We start from the raw sequence: 19,754 nt of genomic DNA on the forward strand, positions 1-19,754 counted from the left end.
GGCTCAGGGCCTTACAATTGCTGTAAGCCTCTAGCCTATTAGGTCTCTTGTCAGCTCTCTGAGGATTGCAGCTGGGTGGGGCTGCCCTCAGGCACAGGAGCACCCAATTGTTTCAGGCTTTGGAAGGTGGGGCAAACCCCCTATGTGGGTCTTTGAGAAGCTCAAGTCTTCTGCAGCTGACAAGCCCTGCTGCCCACAGGTCCACACACACAGTCAACACACTCCTGCCCCGTGTGTGTGCCCCGACCTCCCCAAGCAGACCCAGTCTCTCCACGGTGGGAGCCCCACACACTCCGCCACCAGCCCACACTCTCCACCGGCTCCTTGTGGACTCCCTGCCCCGCTAAAGTTGGCTCAGTTGCCAGGCTGCAGAGAATCCAGTCACCAATCTATGCAGGCCCACAAGTTGCCTGAGGGCTTGTTGTTGGGTGGGACCAGTCTCTAGGGTGGGCTGCCTGCCCTGGCTGAGCTGGATTAAATCGGTGCTCTAGCGGGTGGGGCAGACCCTGGGGCAGACCCTGGGCTAGCAGGCCTCAGGGAGAACTCCAATGGCGTCTGTGTCAGCACGCCCACACCAGGCCACAACAATGGCCACCGCCAATGTCCCAGTCCCTGGAGAGGTCTCACCCCTCACCGAGATGCACTCAGGGCCTATTAGGTGAGTCTCTTTTCACCACAGCACTGTACACCTTTCTTTCTGGTGATTTTAGGATGCTTTCTGAAACGGGTGAGTTTGCGCGTGGGCCCTTTAAGAGCCAGTTTTAGTTTCTTTGTGAACCGGGTTTTCTGGGGGTGCTCCCCAGTGTTTTAGTAGCAGGCACAGTCAGATATTATGCCGCTGGTGTCAATTGTGCTGGGTCCACAAAATGCCCACAGCGGGGGCGCTCCCCGGCTCAGGGCCCCGCGCCTCCAGGGAGGCTGCGCACCTGTGAGCTGCTCCCGGCGGCCGTGACGCTGGCGGCTTGTGAAGGCGGCGTTTTTCCTCTCCGGGAGGGAGTCTCTGCCTCTTCCACCTCAGTTAGGATTGTCCGTTGTTGCAGGAGTTCCTCTCATCCAGTTTTCAGTTCTGTCTCAGGGGTAATTTTTCCACGAGTAGTTGTAAATTGGCTGTGTCCACGGGAGGAGGTGAGTTCCGAGTCTGCTTACACCGCCATCTTCAAAATGGAGAGTTTAAAATAAAACTTGAGACGTATGTTTTCAAATATTTACCAAGTTCTTTTGGATTTAACTTTTGTTTGATATCAGCTCCTTATGACTGCTGAACATCTACACGTCTTCAGGTTATTGGGTCCCTGTGTCAGTCAGCATTCCACCATAGAAGCAGAACCAGCAGGAGATATGTATTAAGAGATTTATTACAAGGAATTGGATTTTTCAGTTGTGGAGACTAGCCAGGCAAGTCTGAAATCTGCAGCGCAGGATGTCAGCGAGGGCGGGCTGGAACTCTGGGGCTGAAGCTGCTATCCACAGGATGAATCTCTGCTTTACCAGGGAAGCCTCCGTTCTACTCTCAAAGCCTTTCAACCATTGAATCAGGCCCATCCGGATTATCCAGGATAATCTCTCTTACTTAAAGTTAACTGATTACGGACCTTAGTCCCATCTACAAAATACCTTCACAGCAACACCTAGATTAGCCTTTGGTTGACTAACTGGAGACTTAGCTTAGCTATGTGACACATCAAAAGGCCATCACAGGTCCCAAAGTGTTTGTCCCCAGAGTTCCTCAGTGTCGCTCACGACCTAACTTTCTATCCTTCATCCCTTTAATCATAGGGGTTTGCGTGCATGTTTACCTGATATTTTTTGATGTTTAAACGGATTGATTCTAACCTACAAAGAAGCGTCAGTATAGTCAGTATATTCTAAACGTAGGAAATGCATGTTCGTATAAGCCATACATAATGCTATTAACTACTTTAAACCTTTGTTTACTAGTTCAGACTTTATATTTAACCAGAACCTTCCAAAGAGCAATCTTCTCTCAACTTAAAGTATAATCAAGAAATCTCGATTTATACTCAAATAGTTTTTAGAATGTTATGAACAAGTCATTTACTGCTAATTTCCTTCCTCTGTGCTGAAAGTTTAAATTTTGTTATACATTTGTACGCATTTGTTCAATACGACTGTGAATGTATAATTTCTAAGTCCACTCCTTTTCCAACTGACCCACTGCAATTAAAGTAGTATTTTTTTTGCTTCACTATGTCACGTTAATGATGTCAAATCAAAGCCTTAAAATATATAAAAAACATAAGAAAAATTTCAGTTATGAAATACCATGGCCACAGAGGAGTATTACTTTTATAACTTGTAAAGGAATTTAACGATTCTTTTGAGTTGACATACAATAGCAGATTTGTAACAATTGTTGTCATTTGCATATTAGAAGGAGAGGACCTAGACAAGTTTATCAATTCTCTGACAGGTTGAACATTTCTACCAAAGATGATCACTTGACACTTACTTGTTCATAAAATGATCATCCAGATGAAGCAGAGTAGGTTTACTTTAATTTTTCAGAGTACTATCAACACAAAAGCACCAAAATGTTAAATCTTCAAAAAGAATTCATGGGCTCCTAAGAACATGACACAGATCCTAGAAGGGTCTACACTTCTACTCAAGCTGCCTTGGGTATAGGAAAAATCAAAAATGACAATATTTCGTATGTCCTGATATGTAATTGAATATTGCTTTGAGTTAGAAATAATTGCTGTGGAATTAATCTCATTATCTTCCTTGATTGTCATTGTTCTGGAGGTTCCAAGTGATCAAGCATTATTTTAGCCAGTAATGATCGTAATTAACTGTAAGGAGTTGGAGAAATTTTTACTCCTTCGGGAGCTGCTGCCAGAGTTTTTTATGGAGAGAAAACAGTCCTTATTCTAGTGACTGATAAGCTTGGGTGCAAATGCATCCCTCTGGAGTCTGTTTGGAGGGCAGGAGGCACCCAGGCTTCAGAGAAGGAGGCAAAACTACTCAGCAAGAGAAGAGGAGACGAATTTAATTATCTCAGGAGAATAGAGTGAAGAGTGGAGGAAGGATGAAGGAGGAAGAATGGAGTGAAGAGAAGGAGATGGGAGGGGGAGAGAGAAGAGGCTGAGTCAATGAGATTGAGAGGCACACACTCTGCAACTGTTACCCACTAATCTCCAATGAGGATGCTAATCTCACCAAATACTTTGTGTGCATTTTTGTTTTGTTTTCCTGGGCACACCACCAATGGGTTGAGTTTCTATCTGGGTTGTGTAGAGTGTTAACTCAAGCCACACACATAGACAGAGGAACTAGGGGGCAGAGAGCCTTAGCTAACATCTAGGTTGTTTACATTTGTTTGATCCTTTAATTTAGTTCCTCAACAAATCTGTAGACTAGGCATAACTATTATCTCACTTTCTAGATAGAGCATTTGAGCCTCAGAAATCAACCTAGCCAGGAAGTAGCAGAGTGACCTCAAATCCGTCTCCTCACAAGACCCCCTCTGCTCTTTCCCCCAAAACACTCTACTTCCTTGTTAGTCAAATCTAACAATTAAATCTCCCTTAAATAAGCTCTTGTAGTGTTCTCTCTCCTTACAGTAAATTAGTGCCTTCTCTTTCATTCTTTCTTTTTTTTGTTAATAGACTGCTGCTGGGGAGCACCTGTCCCTTTTATTTATTTATTGTTTTGGTGAGGAAGATTGGCCCTGAGCTAACATCTGTGCCAAACTTCCTCTATTTTGTATGTGAGATGCCACCACAGCATGGCTTGATGTGTGGTATATGTCCGCCCCCGGGATCCGAACCCACAGACCTGGGCCACCAAAGTGGAGCATGTTGAACTTAAACACTATGCTGTGAGGCCAGCCCCAGTGCCTTCTCTTTCAAAATGATTTGGCGTTTCTCACATGGCCCCTAGTTTAGCGAATGAAGTTGCTATATCAAAATGGTATCTTGCCCATGACCTCCTGAGGCTGCAGAACCACAGCATCAACAGATCTCCACTTCAGAGGCCCCTTGTGCTACACAAAATGCTTGTCTGCTCTAAGCAATGAACTTTCATTGCGGAACAAAGGCAGAAGATTTGAGAGTCAAGCTGTAGGTGAGAATGGGATTATGTTTCCCATGAGAGCCTCAGTGGTAGGAAAGTTTGTGCAAGCCTCTCAGAGAGTTTTGAACAAGTTCCTTCTTTATTATCGGCTATATATTGATCACAACCAGCTTTCAAAACAAGTCCGTGGTCCAGAGAGAAAGCCCAAGTAGTGACAGAGTGGGCAAGATTAACTTTGTTGCATTCATTCAAATTGCGATTTTAGGTAGAAATATATTCATTTTGTGTTACATGTGAGGAAGGTTAATGTATAAACTTAATTTAAAAATTAGTGAAGGTGCAGTTATTTAATTTAGAATTGTTTTGAATTTGTGTGTTTAGAAAAATACTGTGGGTATATCTAGATGTTACGAAGTTTGATTCAAGAGATCTGTCCAGTTCTCTGTAGCTTTACTGATATCATGGCCATATGCTCCATTTTTCACATGCTGTCATTAAAGCACTCATTAAAATGCATATCTGGAGGGCCAGATGTTTCATTTTTATTACATATCATTTTCTTCACATTTAAAATCCATGTATGCTTATATAATGGCTAAAATTTTGTGAGTTTCTTTATATACTTATGCATATGCTTTGTATCTCTAGCTACATGTTTGTAAAGAGGCATATATGAGTATGTATTTATGTCTATATAAACACATGCAAACATGGATATTTTTGAGTGTGGACTTGTGAATTTCTTCCATTCTACTTAAAAAATATATTCTGTTGTTCAAAAGTGAAACTACCAGATACTAATGTACATGACAATTAGTTACTTCCTTCCGTTTCTTCCTGATATGCTTCCTTCTCCTTTGCTCCAACATATTGTTTGTGGGGCATGATGAAAAGGAAGTGTTATTAAAGGAAACCATATAAAGAGGCACAAAAACAGAGACCTTTAATTCTCTACATACTGGCTAAGTCTGAATCATCAGATTTTTCAAGTAAAATATTTTGTTATCAATTTGAATTGAAATTATTGGCCAGTCCCTTCTCCCCCAGTCCTATCCTTTCAAAGTAATTCAGTAGTAATACACATAGAAAATAGATAGAAAAATTGTGTGTTGCACAAGACTGAGGAGACAGATAACTGGACGACTTATTTTTCTTATACTGAAGGTTTGAAATTTTAAAATGCTAGGAATGATCATTTTCTAGCTTATTCAAGAAAAATCAATTTTTGTAAGATAGTTTCTGTTGTATACAAGAGAATGCATGCTTCCACATAAATTAGAAACCTTTAATATTTGTGATATTCTTTTTTAAATTTCTCTGGGACCAGGCCAGTCACCAAAGACTACACCACACGCAGAAATTGGTTAGCTATATTTTTTTGATAAAGAAAAAAGTGATACTAGATAAAAACATAGATTTGTCTTTTAAGCTGCTTTAGGTTTTATGGGGGAAAAGGCATATGTTGAGAAGAAGACAACAGTATTTTATTTTCATTTTTTCCTCTAAAGTGGAGACTTGATTAGAACTTCCACTGCAAAAAGAGCAAGACTGATCTTTCTTGCCTCAAATCTTTCCTTAAGTTTTAATAGATTGGCCAAGCCCCCCCCCCCAAATTTTACAGACTTTTATTATTTCTTATCCCCACAAGATTATAGCAACACATGTAGTAAAACTAATTAATTCAACATACTTTACCAGTTTAACCAAGCAAATTATTACTCATCCTTGGTAAGTGGGTGAGTAATTCTTTGCAAGATTGCAAATTACCCTGAAATTCCCAGGCTCACACGACTCAATGGTAAGTAAGAGCATCAGTTAGTTTATCAAACTGGTTCTCCTGAAAAGACCATGTTATTTGTGATGGGGCATACTGTACCATTGTACCATCTCGGAGGGAGGAGCTGTCTCACAACTTAGCTTGGAATGAGTGAGTCTTGTTTAAAGACTCTTAAAATATGTCTTAAAAATAAAATGTCATAAAAATATGTCTAAAAAAACCCCTTAAAATATGTCTTGCTTCCTGGTTTTGTGGATCAGATTTTTACCAGTTGCTTCCTGACACAATTCTTCTGTCCACATCCTTATTGAGTGTCTCAGTGCTGATAAAGTACCTGACAATGCCGAATCTGATACCTTCCTCACACCTACCTGTTTCATAGCATCAGCTGTCACCACCTTCTATCACAGGTAGATCTTAGGTAATGAGGTATTAGCAATTGGTGCCTCATCACCTTAAGCCTCTGGTGGAGCCCCACCCTCCTCATAAAAGAAGGATGTTGTTATTTTTGCCATGAGTTAGCTTCAGTTTCCCAACTTATTGCAAATTTCCACCTGGGTCAAATGCACACACTTGCCATGTTTTCTTATCCATGCTTGCTTTATGAGGACAGGCTTTGCAGACACAGAGACCTGGGTTCAAATTACTTTTCTGACAATCCTAAGCTGTGGGACCCAGGAAAGCTGCTTGACCTATGTGTCTTCATCTATAGAGCAGAGATTATAATATTGACCTCACAAGTGTATTATAAAGGTCAGATCCTGTATAAGATGAGCATACCACAGCATCCTAATATAAAAGTCAATTAATGGTGGGAAAACAGATAACTCATCACTGTAATGCCATGGATAAAAACCAGTTTGGAGGCTAAGGAGTAAAATTATGAATATGGTTGCCATTAAGATTCCTAAACTATTTTGCTTCATCATTAACTCAATTTCACATTTTTTCCCCATTCAAAATAGAGGTTTCAAATCTCAACCTGAATGTCTCGTTCTACTAACATTTGCATCTTCCCACAGCATCCGTTTCATCATGCCCTGTTTCTTTAGAAGAGTTGCCAGGAACTTCCCACTCTAAATCCTCAATGTGGCATCCTCCGTTCTTTAGCATTAAGGTCCCTCACTCTTCAAACTTTATCTTCTACAACTTCAAACCAGCTCTTAGATCTAGTCAGGCTAGAGTTCTCACTAGTCTCCAGGGATACAGAATTAATCCTCAACTCTTGGTGTTCCATAAAACATGGTCCCTGTCTTCAAGGGGCTCAGAGTGTAGATGGGGAGACAGACTGACAATAACAGAGACCAGTGATGAGTGGACTATCTTTGTGAACAGAGATCTATGGTAAAACAGATGAAGGGGTGATTAATTCAGCCAGGGGTTGGGGCGTGGTGGGTGGAAGAGCTGGGAAAGGCTTCAGAGAGGAAGCAACACTTGAGTCAGTCATTTAAGAATGAGCACGATTTCATTTGGGGCAGAAGGAGCAGCATGACCAAGTCCTGAAAGTGACTAGTCCTCAACCCGGGCGTTATAACACATGGCGGGAGGGACGGTGGACACTGGAGAGACACACCTGGTGAAGCTGGCGGGGGCCAGGCTGGGAAGTTCTTTGATGCTCTACCATGAAGCCTAAAAAGAATAGCTTTCCTTTTCCCGAATTCCTGATGCAGTTATTCTTTGTGCTCTCATTTTGGCAAGAATTTTTCATTGTTAATAAATCTCTACAAGGTATTTATAGGCTCCTACAGAACCAAGAAAACCCCTGAAGTTCTTTTCTTTCCTTCTCAGCTCTTTCCATGCAGACAGTATGCGGGATTGGAGGCAGCAGCACAGAGAGGAAAAGTATGGATTTAGGGTCTGAGATCCCTCTCTGCTGTTCCCACCATCCTCACTTCTAACTGGGTGAACTTAGGCAAGTTACATCACCTCTTTGAGTGTCACATTCTTCCTTTGAAAGTGGGGATAATGCCAGTTTCTATATGATAGGCCTTCTATGATGATTCCATAAATGCTTAACACGTGGTTGTTACTCAATTATTCAATGAGCATTAATTGACCACCTACTATAGGGCAAGATCTATGCTAGATTTCTATTATACAGTGATGAGTTAAACAGCAGGAGCTTTGTATTCTAGCATTTATTATTATTAATAGAGATCTTTAATAAGTGCTGTTGAAACAAAGTAATGTGTTTCAGCCACATTAATATCCTATCCATGGTCGGACTGATTCCCTCTTCCCCTGGTCCTGGAGTGCACTACATGACAATTGACTGACAAGATCTGCCACATCCAATGCTTATGGAGCCTGTCACTTACACAGTTGTGCAGCCTTGGCAGAGCCATCATTCTAACAAGATTCAGTAGGTGAAGTGACCCTGGAGGTGACCCTGGATGAGATCAACCTCAAGAGGATGACCATGCATGTTCAAAACTAATTCCGGGCATGGCTCAGTCAAATTTGGGCTGGTCGAACTATTCTCCAAAACTTGTAGTTACTAGAGTTCGGGAAAGCAGAAAGCTGGAATCCTGGAGTTAGCTAATTTTTGTGGAACCTGTTCCATGGTAAAGCTATATTTTTGTTTTTACTGCTGGTGAAGTGAGTGTACAAAAGGAAACACTGTCTCAGTTCTGGTGGATGTGATGACTCCTTGATTAATAAAGAGATGCATCTGTTGACTGCCAAGGAGTAGAGTTACCAAGAGCAGAGAAAGGGATTGGAGGCAGAGATTATGGACTGAGACTTGGAAGTCATCCTAAAGACAGGCTGGGTCTGCCTCTGGCAGAAGCACTGAAATGAATGAGTAGTGTGGCAGACCACCATATCCTACCAAATAGAGTAATTAACTTCTTGGTACAAATATAAGAATAAAATCTGTAAACAGCTTACTTGTAAATGCATTCTTTCATGAATTGTATTGTTCTAAGTTTGCCTCTGTTTATTTGCTGCTCAGTTTAGCTTTTTGCTTTTTAAAAAACATTTTTCAGCAGCTGTGCGTCCTGGGTGCAGCTTATTTCTGGTTGCCAAATTGTTCTCTTTTCCCTCAAGTGGGAATCCTAAGATATCTGCCAGTAACACCCCAATCCACAATCACGGGTGGGGCACAAAGCTCCACCTTCCTCTGTGCAAAAAAAAATAAAGATTCACTATCTTCAATCTTCTTCCACATTCTCTCTCCCATTTCCTTTTGGTTGGTCTAATAATTACTTCAAGTTCTGTTCTGATCAGAGGTTATAATTCCTGATTTATGTAAGCTATAGCTTCCAAGATTAATGTTGGGCAAGGCCTTTTCTGCAATGGAATTTTAAAAGATGTTTTTAAAATCAAATTTTAAAAGAAATTTAAAAACCTTAAAGAAGATACTAGAAGCCCATATGGTCAATATAGATGCCAAGGTACAGATATTCAAAGTGGGCCAAAATTTGGAGGTCTGATTATCTACGTACTACGACTTAAACTACTCTGGATCGTGTTTTGTGAAAGACTACCCTAGTCCCCAAAGAGGTGTGTGTGATGTGAAGGCATCGTGTGCCTTCAAGTACAAAGGAATATCTTACATATATTAAACACCTAAGGTATAATTTTGAAATCACTTTGAAGAAATCAATCTCCTGCGAGGTCATGGGTTGTAATAAATTGCATTATCTTTATCAAAAAATTAGAGGTAATAGATGAAGTTGTCTGGGCAAGAGGACCTCCTGAGAGAGAATCTTTAACCAAAGTTAAACAAACAACAACAAAACAACTCCACGATTATATGGAGGAGGTGACGAGCAGCTTTTGGGAGAAACCATTTGGTACCTTTCGAACTGAACTTTCACCTGCGTCAGTCACGTGGTGAGTCAGTTTTTAACCTGAAGTAACCTGACTGAATAAAGTGACCCTGTGGCGGTAAAGTGCCTTAACACGTAGAGTCACATCCTCAAATCCCACCTTATCTTCACAACTGAGTAATGTTTATTTGCGAACCACACCATTAGTGAGTTGTAGACTGTGACAGGTGGCACAGAAAGGGAGGGAAGCAGGAGCTCGAGTCATCGGCAAAGCTTGAGAAAGCCAGAGGAATCTTGGACACTGCATCCCAGGACTGGTGAAGGAGGGTATTATCTCTGAGGCCTTCAGCTGTCTGAAGAATACCGTGTCTTTAACCTTTCAGAAAAAAAATAAAATTTGTTGGATCTAGATATTCAGGACTGACTGCCTCACGAGGATTGGGCTTGGAGAGATTCCTCACAGGAGGGACAGAGCCAAATTTGAGGCAATGGGCGTGTGCCAACATGGCTCCAGTCAGCCCTGGGCTGGCTGCCACCAACATTGCAGAGCTGGCATGGGGACCAGGAAGCTGAAACAGCATTTGCTCTGGGTTTGAAGGGAGAACTCAAGTATTGCTTTAACTGATTCCACAGATAGAGTCTGGATCAGTCATGGAAAAGTGTGAGGATCGAAAGGGAGCTTCCCCAGCCTTGGCTCCAATAGTCTATTCAATTAAATTCAGCAGCTGTCATTGAGCATCGATCACGTGTAAAGTACAGTGATACAAAATAGTCCAGGCTTGGCCGGCCCCGTGGCTTGGCGGTTAAGCGCGTGCGCTCCGCTGCCGGCGGCCCGGGGTTCAGATCCTGGGTGCGCACCGAGGCACCACTCCTCCAGCCATGCTGAGGCCGTGTCCCACATACAGCAACTAGAAGGATGTGCAGCTATGACAGACAACTATGTACTGGGGCTTTGGGGGAAAAATAAATAAATAAAATCTTTAAAAAAAAAAAAAAAAAAAAAACAAAATAGTCCAGGCTCTCAAAGAATTTGTAATCTAGTGGGGAAAAATAAGACGTACAAAAATAACAATAAGGCAAAAATGTAAGTTCCTTGAGAGAGATATAAACAAGGAACTCTGCTGGATTCAAAGGCAGGAGAGAGGATATCTTATGGGGTATATGTAAAGAGTCTTCATGGATTATGTCAATTTGGGGATAATTTTGAAAGGTAGGAGCTTAGAGAGGGAGGCTTGTATCCCAGGTAGAGAAGATGGCATAAGCTAGTTAGGAATCAGAAAGCAGGGGTTGTGTTTGCACATTGTAATATACACAGTTTGGCAGATGGTCAAGCATTTGTAATAGACTATTGGAAGATGAGATTGGAAAATTGGCCGGAGCATTGAATATCAGGGCAACGGGTTGCCATTAAGGTGCTTAAGCAAGGTTATTTCCAGAAACCCTTATGTCAGACTTCTCCATCGTATATACTCTTAAATCACAATTAAAATTACTTAATTATAAAGTACCTTCAATAATTCAAGCATAGAGCCTTTTTTCTTCTCCTCTAATCTACACTTTATTTCTTCTGCTGATTTAGATATTTCCAGTGCAGTAGAACTGTCTTAAACCATAACTCAGAAATATCCTGGGTCAACATATGTCTACTTGAACCATAAAAGCCTAAAATAGGGTGATGGGGTGGGAGGGCGGCCCAGTGGCGAAGCCATTAAGTGCTCATGCTCCGCTGTTGTGGCCCGGGGTTCGCAGGTTCAGATCCCAGTGCACACAGATGCTTGTCAAGCCATGCTGTGGCGGGTGTCCCACATATAAACTAGAGGAAGAGGGGCACGGATGTTAGCCCGGGGCCAATCTTCCTCAGCAGAAAGAGGAGGATTGGCAACGGATGTTGGCTCAGGGCTAATCTTCCTCGCAAAAACAAACAAACAAACAAACAAACAAACCAAAAAGCCTGAAACAGTACAGCTTTCCTGTAACAGGTACATGAATCCCTGCCCCCCGAAATGAGGGAATCCATTGTATGTCATTTATGTCACGGTAGAGGAGGAATTTTTCCCTCCTTCCCTTCTAGGTTCTTTGGCTGGTCTAATAATTAAATTGACATAAGACAGGTTAACAGGAGAGAAATTTAATTTTGTACATACTGGAGCCCATAAAAATATGAGATTCAGAGAAGTGATCAAAGCAGGCAGCTTTTATACCTTTTAGACAAATAAACAATAAATTCGCGAAGAATCGAAGAGACAAAGAAGTTTGGGCTTAGGGCAGTAAATTAGTGAGGACGTAACACGTTTTGTTTATATAGCCTTCTCACCCTTGAATTCCCTACTCTGGTGATAAGCATGCCTTCTACCTGGTATAGAAATGGTACCTTTCACAAGGGAGATTTATATCCCGTTTCAGGGGGACTAAGGAGAATCAGAGTGTCCTTCTTGCACCTGCTGTTTCTTAAGTAAGTTTAATTCAAAATAATCAATATGCCAAAGTGGCATATTTTAGGATAGTATATTTTGCTCCCCTTTATCACCCATAGCCTGCCTTTTATTTTATGCATTGCTTAACCTAGTAAATTGTGATAGAAGGTGAGATGTAGCCAACATAGTTACTTCCCCTCAACTCAAAGCATTCCACTGAACTTTAGGCTGAAGATTGAGATTTTCTCTATATTCTCTAATGATGGGCTGAAGTTCAGAGCTTTTCAGCTGAGTTCTGGCCTTATTGACTTAAAGCATCTTAATGACACTTTAAATATTATAAGAGTCACTGGGCCCAGAGTCTATAAAATGCTCTCTGTGCCCTGCCTCTGCTAGAGCAGGCATTACATAGTAAAGAAGGTGAGAGAATGTAGGACAAGTCCTACTGGCCTGGCCAGAGTCCCACCTAATTCCTCATGACGTGTCCAGTGCAGGTGACACCTTCTCAAAGGTGTGGATAGGCAGTTAATTTCATGGAGAGTAGGAGGTGTGGGTTCAGCTTTTTTTTTTTACAGTAGAGCATTATCTGAATGATATTCATTCTTCCTTGAGTCTGGGCTTCATGCAACAACAGCAACTGGATGTTGTTTTAAAATAAACAAAAGCCACTGAAAGATCCTGATCTGGGTCCTTGTTTGGGAAGAAGAGTTGGTTGACAAGTGCTCCTTGGTCAAGGATTAACCCAAGAGAAAAATCCAGCAGGAAGAGATTTGCGGGTTTTTTACCCTAGCTCCCACGTAGTTATGCCGTGAAAAGGCTTTTGACCCATTGACACACAGCAACTTGGACCGGGTACCAATTCTTTTTTTTGAGGGGTGGAAGAAAAGAGAGGAATTCTCTTGTTCGTGGTGTTTGAAGGATGGCTTCTCAGTTTCATCAGCTTCGGGTCCTGGTCTGGAAAAATTGGCTGGGCGTCAAAAGGCAGCCGGTGAGTAAAAAAGGCAAGAGGGCTTGAAAGCGATGCTCCAGGCACTCCTAAAATGTGGCGTTAATGAGAGGTAAAAAGAAGAGTTTTAAGGCATTTTCTAAAGCAGGAAATTAAATATTTAGAAATCACCCCTGCATCTGTCTTCTACCTAATGGGGCGAGTCTAAGCATGCCCCCAAAGCAGCCTTTTGATTTCGGTAAATTAAAAGAGTAAATCAGAACGTGCCCTGGGCAAGGAAAAGAATACCTCTTGTTACTGGTTGAATTGGAACTAATGTTGGAACTGGTTGAATTGGAAACCAGCGAATTCTAGGTTTTGGGCCAAAATGCTTTCAAAAGTTTTCTTAATGAATTTAGTTAAAAATGAGATGAACAAAAGTATCAGATGAAAGGTACAATAAATGGGAGAGAAAGGTACTGAAAACCAGAAACATTAGAAAGCTTGGTTGAAAAGTAAGGTAAAGAAAGGAAATAGTTTGAAGGCTGTTGGTATAGAAAGCTTCTAAGAAATTTTAGTACCTAAAAGTTATTTACTAGAAATGCCAAACAAGAGTCAATATATGTGCCATGTTCAAGAATTTTCTTGACTCACGTAACTTTACTGCTGCGGTCTGTCTACTCTGCTCCTCACAACACGTTTTCTGTGTTCTCACGTTCACGTTTGCTTTTTAAATTACAAAGCTAGCTATCAGATCCTGACCAGATAGGGTCTAGGGAGATTGAGAAAGGAATTGGCTTCTGTGAGTTGTCACAGATTCAGAAGACTGTTTGAAAACCAGGGAAATCTGAAAAGGCACTGAATCTACTTCATTTTAGCGTGGTAATTCCCAGCCTTGAATGAATAATATAAATATTATGCAAATAATATGTGTCATAGAAACCAACGTCTCATCTATGCACCTTATCTCATTCTAGGTTAGCTTGTGGTTCCTGACCCCTTACTTAAGAGTTCTGATGTATATATTAAGAGGGAGAAGTAAATGTTCACTCACCTTTGTGAATTTAGTGGGTAAGATTTAAAATCATAAGGCGTTATGTGATTCCATGAGTGTGGGGTTTGGACATTACATTTAAAATCATTATTATTTTTATTTCATTGTTTTTTAATTGGAAACAAGACAAAAGTAAAACTTCCCATAATTATCCCATAGGTAGGTTCTGTGTGGAATTCAGCAGGGAAGGAGTCTGGGGAGGTGGATAGGGTCAGAAGATGAGAGTTGCATTCTTGGTTCTGGGCCTCACCAGCATCGTGACTTGAGTAGCGTATCACAATTTCTCTCAGCACTGGCTTTCCCATTTGTAAATCTATCTCACAGTGTAGTGAGAAACCAATGCACTAATGTATTTCAAAGTGCTTAATAAATGGTGAAACATTTGGCAAATAGATTATAGAGGGATTTGGGGCAATGTGTGTGTCATATTTTATTCAAAGTAATGGTGAACAGAAATCCAGAAGATGGGAGTGTAAGAGATTTATGTACAGTAAATTTCTTAAGTGATGAAAAAATAGTTAAAAATAACAGCATAGAGGAAGTGAAATCTTATATCTGTTATTGCTGATAAACTGAATGCTGAAGTTGTATATTTTCCTTACACCTCCACTTTACCTAAACATTTTTAAAAACCCTCAGGTAAATAATTTTTTTGACTGAGAAATTTTATCTTTGGGAACTTTAATAAGTCCCTTCCTCATCTGTAAATTAGCTGGTATATCAATTTTCTGCTTTAGAGTTTTTCTCCATTTTAGTCAATTTCTGCTGGACATGGCATATTTAGATGAGAAGGAAGTCAGGCATGCTAAAATGTTTTCACTATGTACCTTATATTATTTCTATTCAGATAAAATTCCTCAAAAGCCCCCGGTAGTTATACTTTTGCCTAGAAAAGAGAATACACAAGCTATTAGTTCATTCTGAGACATCAAATGATTCAGATCTTAAGTGCACCTTGAGAGTGGGACTCCAGACAGATAAGTTTGTTGCAGGAAGTGAAATCAGAAAAAGTCCAGAATTGGGGGCAATACAGAAGGCCCACCTGAATTCATTAGGACCAACTAGAGGGACACAAGAGAACTTTAGAAAACAGTGGTGCCAAAAGGAGGACAAAAGACAATTCTAAGTGGAGGACGAGAGGGCAAAGAGAGGTATATTTGTTCCTTCATAGTTTTGCCTAGGGCCAGCCCTATCTCTTGATATTGGAAAGAAGACTTGAGGACACAGATGGAAACGATATATGTGTGCCAGTGTTACTTAGGAGGAAAGAATGAAAATTGAAGAGGTTGGACAGTTAGGATTAAAGATCTAAAAGCAGAAGAAATGGAAAAAATAGTCAAAAGAGAAAATATAGACAAATTAGAAGACAGAATATGAAAAGAAGATGTATATAAATTTGAGGAGAGGACATAGTCTTTGTGTAGGAACTAGACTTTGTCATCCATCAAGCAATTATTTAAAATGCAAGTATTTTTGGCTCTATCTTAGTAACCGTTCTGAATATGCTACTTTAAAAATATATGCTTATACCCAGGAAAGTAGAAATTATGTTGTGCGACACTGGAAATGTATAGTCCTTACAGAATGTTAAAGAAAAAAGATAGTGTCACCACCATGACATCTTCTTCCAATTTGTTTTCAAGAGATTCTATCACAAAGCAAGGTGGTGGGGAAGACAGTCTGTGGAGGAAGAAGTTAGGAATCTATTAATGGATAAACAAATGATATACAAGAAAAACAGAGGGCCGGCCCTGTGGCTTGGTGGTTAAGTGCGTGCGCTGCAATGCTGGTGGCCCGGGTTCGGATCCCGGGTGCGCATCGAGGCACCACTTCTCCGTTCATCCTGAGGCCGAGTCCCGCATACAGCAACTAGAAGGATGTGCAGCTACGACATACAAATATCCACTGGGGCTTTGGGGGGAAAAAATAAAATAAATAAAAAAAAAAAAAAAAGAAAAACAGAGATATAACAAAAATATTAGAGTGGAGACTACTGAGGAAATATATTACAAAAGTATCTACTAGAATAGAAAGTGAGAAAAGGAATTTCAAACAGCTCTACAGTCTAAGAAATAGAATGACAATGAGATAAGCTAACTGTTGGATTTGGCTGCAAAAAAAGGGAAAGCAGGATCTTTAACTTTTGAGGTGATCTCCCTCAAAATTGTTCTCAGAGTAAATGTTTCTCTCTTTTTTGTAAAATCAAGTATCAGAATTCTGGAATAGTTGAGATTATCTAATTGCCTTAATTTTACAGAGTCCCAGAGAGCTACAGGGACTTGTCTAAGGTCACACACGGAATTCAAGGACTCAGAATCAGATTTTCTCCGAAATAGATCTCTTTTTTCCATTGCCTCCTGCTGCTTCTCTATTGTTCCTGAGTTGAATTTCCTTTTCCAACATTGTCTGATCCCTGCTCGGAGTTCAGTCACCAACGGAGAGATTGTATTTGCCAAGGAGGCCTTAGATATTGCTGTTTTTTTAATATTAGGGGTAATATCAATTCTCAATTATATTGCAAAAAATGAATACTAAAGGAGTGTGAAAAGAGATATGTTAAGCACCAACAGAAGTGTTAGGAAATAGAGAAAATCAATTAGATGCAGTTGCTTTCCTGCTGGGTTTGTAATTTAATTCTTAAAATAACGGAAAAATGAAGATATATTCCACTGGAGATGGTTAGGAACGGGGAGGCCAACACAGTGAGATGCTAGTTAATGACGGGAAACAGAGTCCTGGGACAGCAAAGAGACTGCAGGATGAAAGATTACCTAGTGCAAGACAAGAGTTCATCTTTCATTATGAAGATAGGTTCTAAATAGGCATATCAAGGAGTGACTTCAAATCTGTAGATGTGGAATCTAACTCCAGACTTATGACCGAAGAAGGAAAATTAACTTCAGCTGTTTATCTTCCCTTGTAACTGTTTGGCTAGTGGATCACACCTCAGCTCAGTTGATGATAGAACTAGTTTTTTTTTTATCACGGATATTCCACAACTTGATAAACTTTTTACACTTTGGATCAAATTTGGTGCTTTCTTCTCAATTCCCACCTTACCCATGTAATTTCCCCTTAGAGTGGCTAGAGAAAGAGGAAATCTTGGCTTCAAAACAAACAAATAAAAACAATTTAGAATTAAACTCTAATCTCAAATTAAATACTAAATCAGATTAAAATGAATTAGGTCCTGCGCGGGTCACTCAACTATGTGGTCAAATGTTCCAGGCCCTTTACTTTTTCTGGATCTGTACCACTTACTTCCTTAATTCCTTTTAATTGTTCCAAAAAATTTAGATCTACCTGTTGATTATGGTGCCTGGCACATAGCAGAAATGCACAATTTATTAGTTTAGTCAATCAGCGAAAGGTAAATAAGATGATGATGTTTTAGAAATGGGGCCATAGAGAAATAAATTAGCTCAAAATCCAATAAAAAAGAGTTGTTTTTATATACATCATGGAAAATTTACCAATCTCTGAAATGTATTATAACATGTAAGTATGGATTCCAGAAAATTTCCTTGATCCCAATTTCTAGATGGGTCATTTACATGGATCACAGTGTAAAATAGCAGAGAACCCAATTATCCCTCGAATGCTGTGCCACTTTCGTTTCCTTGTTTTGGGTGTGGAACTAAGGTTTATTCCAGGTCTAAAGTACCAAGCTCTTACTTTAGAATGTGAACCTTGGCATTTTCTTGGAAACATCAAGCAACAGTCATCCTTGACTTATGGGACAATACAAAAAGAAAGGAACAGAAGAGGAAGGAAGACGCAGTGTACTTTATAAATGGAAGGCTGGGCAATTTTTATTTTCAAGTTTGTAATAAAAAGTTATGATTCTAGGTTATAGGCCAACCTTTAAATGACTTTCAATGCTGTTATAGACTAAACTAATAAAAGCATAGTGTTATGATCAAAGAGAGCTAGTCATCTAGTCTGTCACAGTTTGGCTACGTAGCTTAATGGTTAACAGTGCAGGTGGTGAAGCCAGACTTCCTGGGTTCAAATATCAGCTCTACCATTTAGTGGCTTATGGAATAAAGATTTATTTAGTCTCTTTAAGGTTCTAATTTCCCATCTGCAAGAGGAAATGAGGTGATTATATTAAATGAGATAATGCATGTTAAGTGTTTAACATAGCGTTTTGCACATTCTAAGTAGTCAGTAAATATTAGTTGTTATTATTTCGAGTACTATATTGAATTCTGATACTAATTAGAAGGAGACCACTTGACAACAAGAACTCATCCTGGGGAAGATTTTTTTTTATTTTTTTTTGCTGAGAAAGATTCACTATGAGCTAACATCTGTTGCCACTCTTCCTCTCTCTCTTTTTTTTCATCCCCAAAGTCCCAGTACGTAGTTGTGTATTCTAGTTGTAAGTTCTTCTAGTTCTTCTATATGAGCCACTGCCACAGCATGGCTACTGACTGATGAGTGGTGTGGTTCCAGGCCCGGGAACCGAACCTGGGCCGCTGAAGCAGAGCATGCCAAATTTGAACTGCTAGGCCATCAGAGCTAGCTTGGGAAGATTTTGAAATCATATTCAACAGAGAATTGTTGGAGGTAATGGCATTAGTACCCAGGAGGAAAGGGGACTTTGTTTCTCTTCAAACACTTCCGAATTCTCATGTGGAAGAGGAGGCCAAACTAAGAGAAATGAGTGTTAGTCACGGGAAGGAAGATATCACCTTAATACGAGCAAAAAAATAAGATAATATGAGTTGTCCACGAGTGAAGTCTCTTGAGATAGTGAGCTTCTAGTCACTAGAAGCATTCAAGTAGAGGCTGGATTATTATCTGGCAGAGATGTTTTCCCTAACTCTTGAGATACCAGTCATTCTAGAATTAATCCTTTCCTGGAATCTTCTACCCCCTCCCCCATCTGTGGGTCTTCACTCATACGTTTCCTCTGCTTAAAAGACTCCCACCTCAGGGCCGGCCCAGTGGCGCAGGCGGTTAAGTGCGCGTGCTCCGCTGCGGCGGCCTGGGGTTCACTGGTTCGGATCCCGGGCGCGCACCGACGCACTGCTTGGCAAGCCATGCTGTGGCGGCGTCCCATATAAAGTGGAGGAAGATGGGCACGGATGTTAGCCCAGGGCCGTCTTCCTCAGCAAAAAATGAGGAGGATTGGCGGATGTTAGCTCGGGCCGATCTTCCTCACAAAAAAAAAAAAAAAAGACTCCCACCTCTTTCTCCCACTCCATCCAACACGCATATTCTTTCTTCTTCCTGACCCTTTTTCGTCTTTTAGGTTTTAGACTCAGCTTTCCTTGCTTTATCTTCCTTCCCCACTCTTTACTCCCTGTGTCTTAGCGTTATCTGTTACATTTGGTTATAATTATTTTTTTAATGTTTTCCTTCCTCGAAAGACTGAAAATTGTAATTGTTCTATCCTCAGTGCCTTTTACACAGGTGTTCAATAATTGTTTATTGTATTAATGAATGTATAAACCTTATAGAAATGATTACTGTAGTGTATATGAACCCCTAAGTTTCCTTAAGTCTCTGCAAGACTATGATTCCGTGAAGGGGAAGGGAGAATCTTTATCCTAAACATTTTACTTTTATTTATTTTCAGCATAAAGCAAAAAAATCCCCATCGCAATCTGGAAATTATACTGATATTCAGTATCGTTCATTTAGGACACAATCAGCTTCGAACCACTTTAGTGCAAGGGGCACAAATTCATATGTCGGTAGTGGTAAGACAGGTAATGTGACTGTGTGAAGTGGGCCAAGCATAAGACAGTACAGAATGGTGACATTT

The 19,754-nt window shown here is 40.5% G+C and overlaps 1 protein-coding gene across 1 annotated transcript in view; it reads left to right on the plus strand.

Annotated features, from left to right (window-relative positions):
• The first annotated feature begins 348 nt into the window (after positions 1 to 348).
• The window catches only part of ABCA12 (ATP binding cassette subfamily A member 12), a 178,094-nt gene continuing 158,688 nt past the window's right edge, over positions 349 to 19,754 (plus strand). The window contains exon 1 of the mRNA XM_087424852.1: positions 349 to 658. The gene's annotated coding sequence lies outside the window, so the exon portion shown is untranslated. The remainder of the gene's footprint in view (positions 659 to 19,754) is intronic.

This window comes from Ceratotherium simum, chromosome 37 (genome assembly GCF_057802395.1).
Source record: "Ceratotherium simum simum isolate JZ-2026a chromosome 37, ASM5780239v1, whole genome shotgun sequence".
NCBI lineage: Eukaryota > Metazoa > Chordata > Mammalia > Perissodactyla > Rhinocerotidae > Ceratotherium > Ceratotherium simum.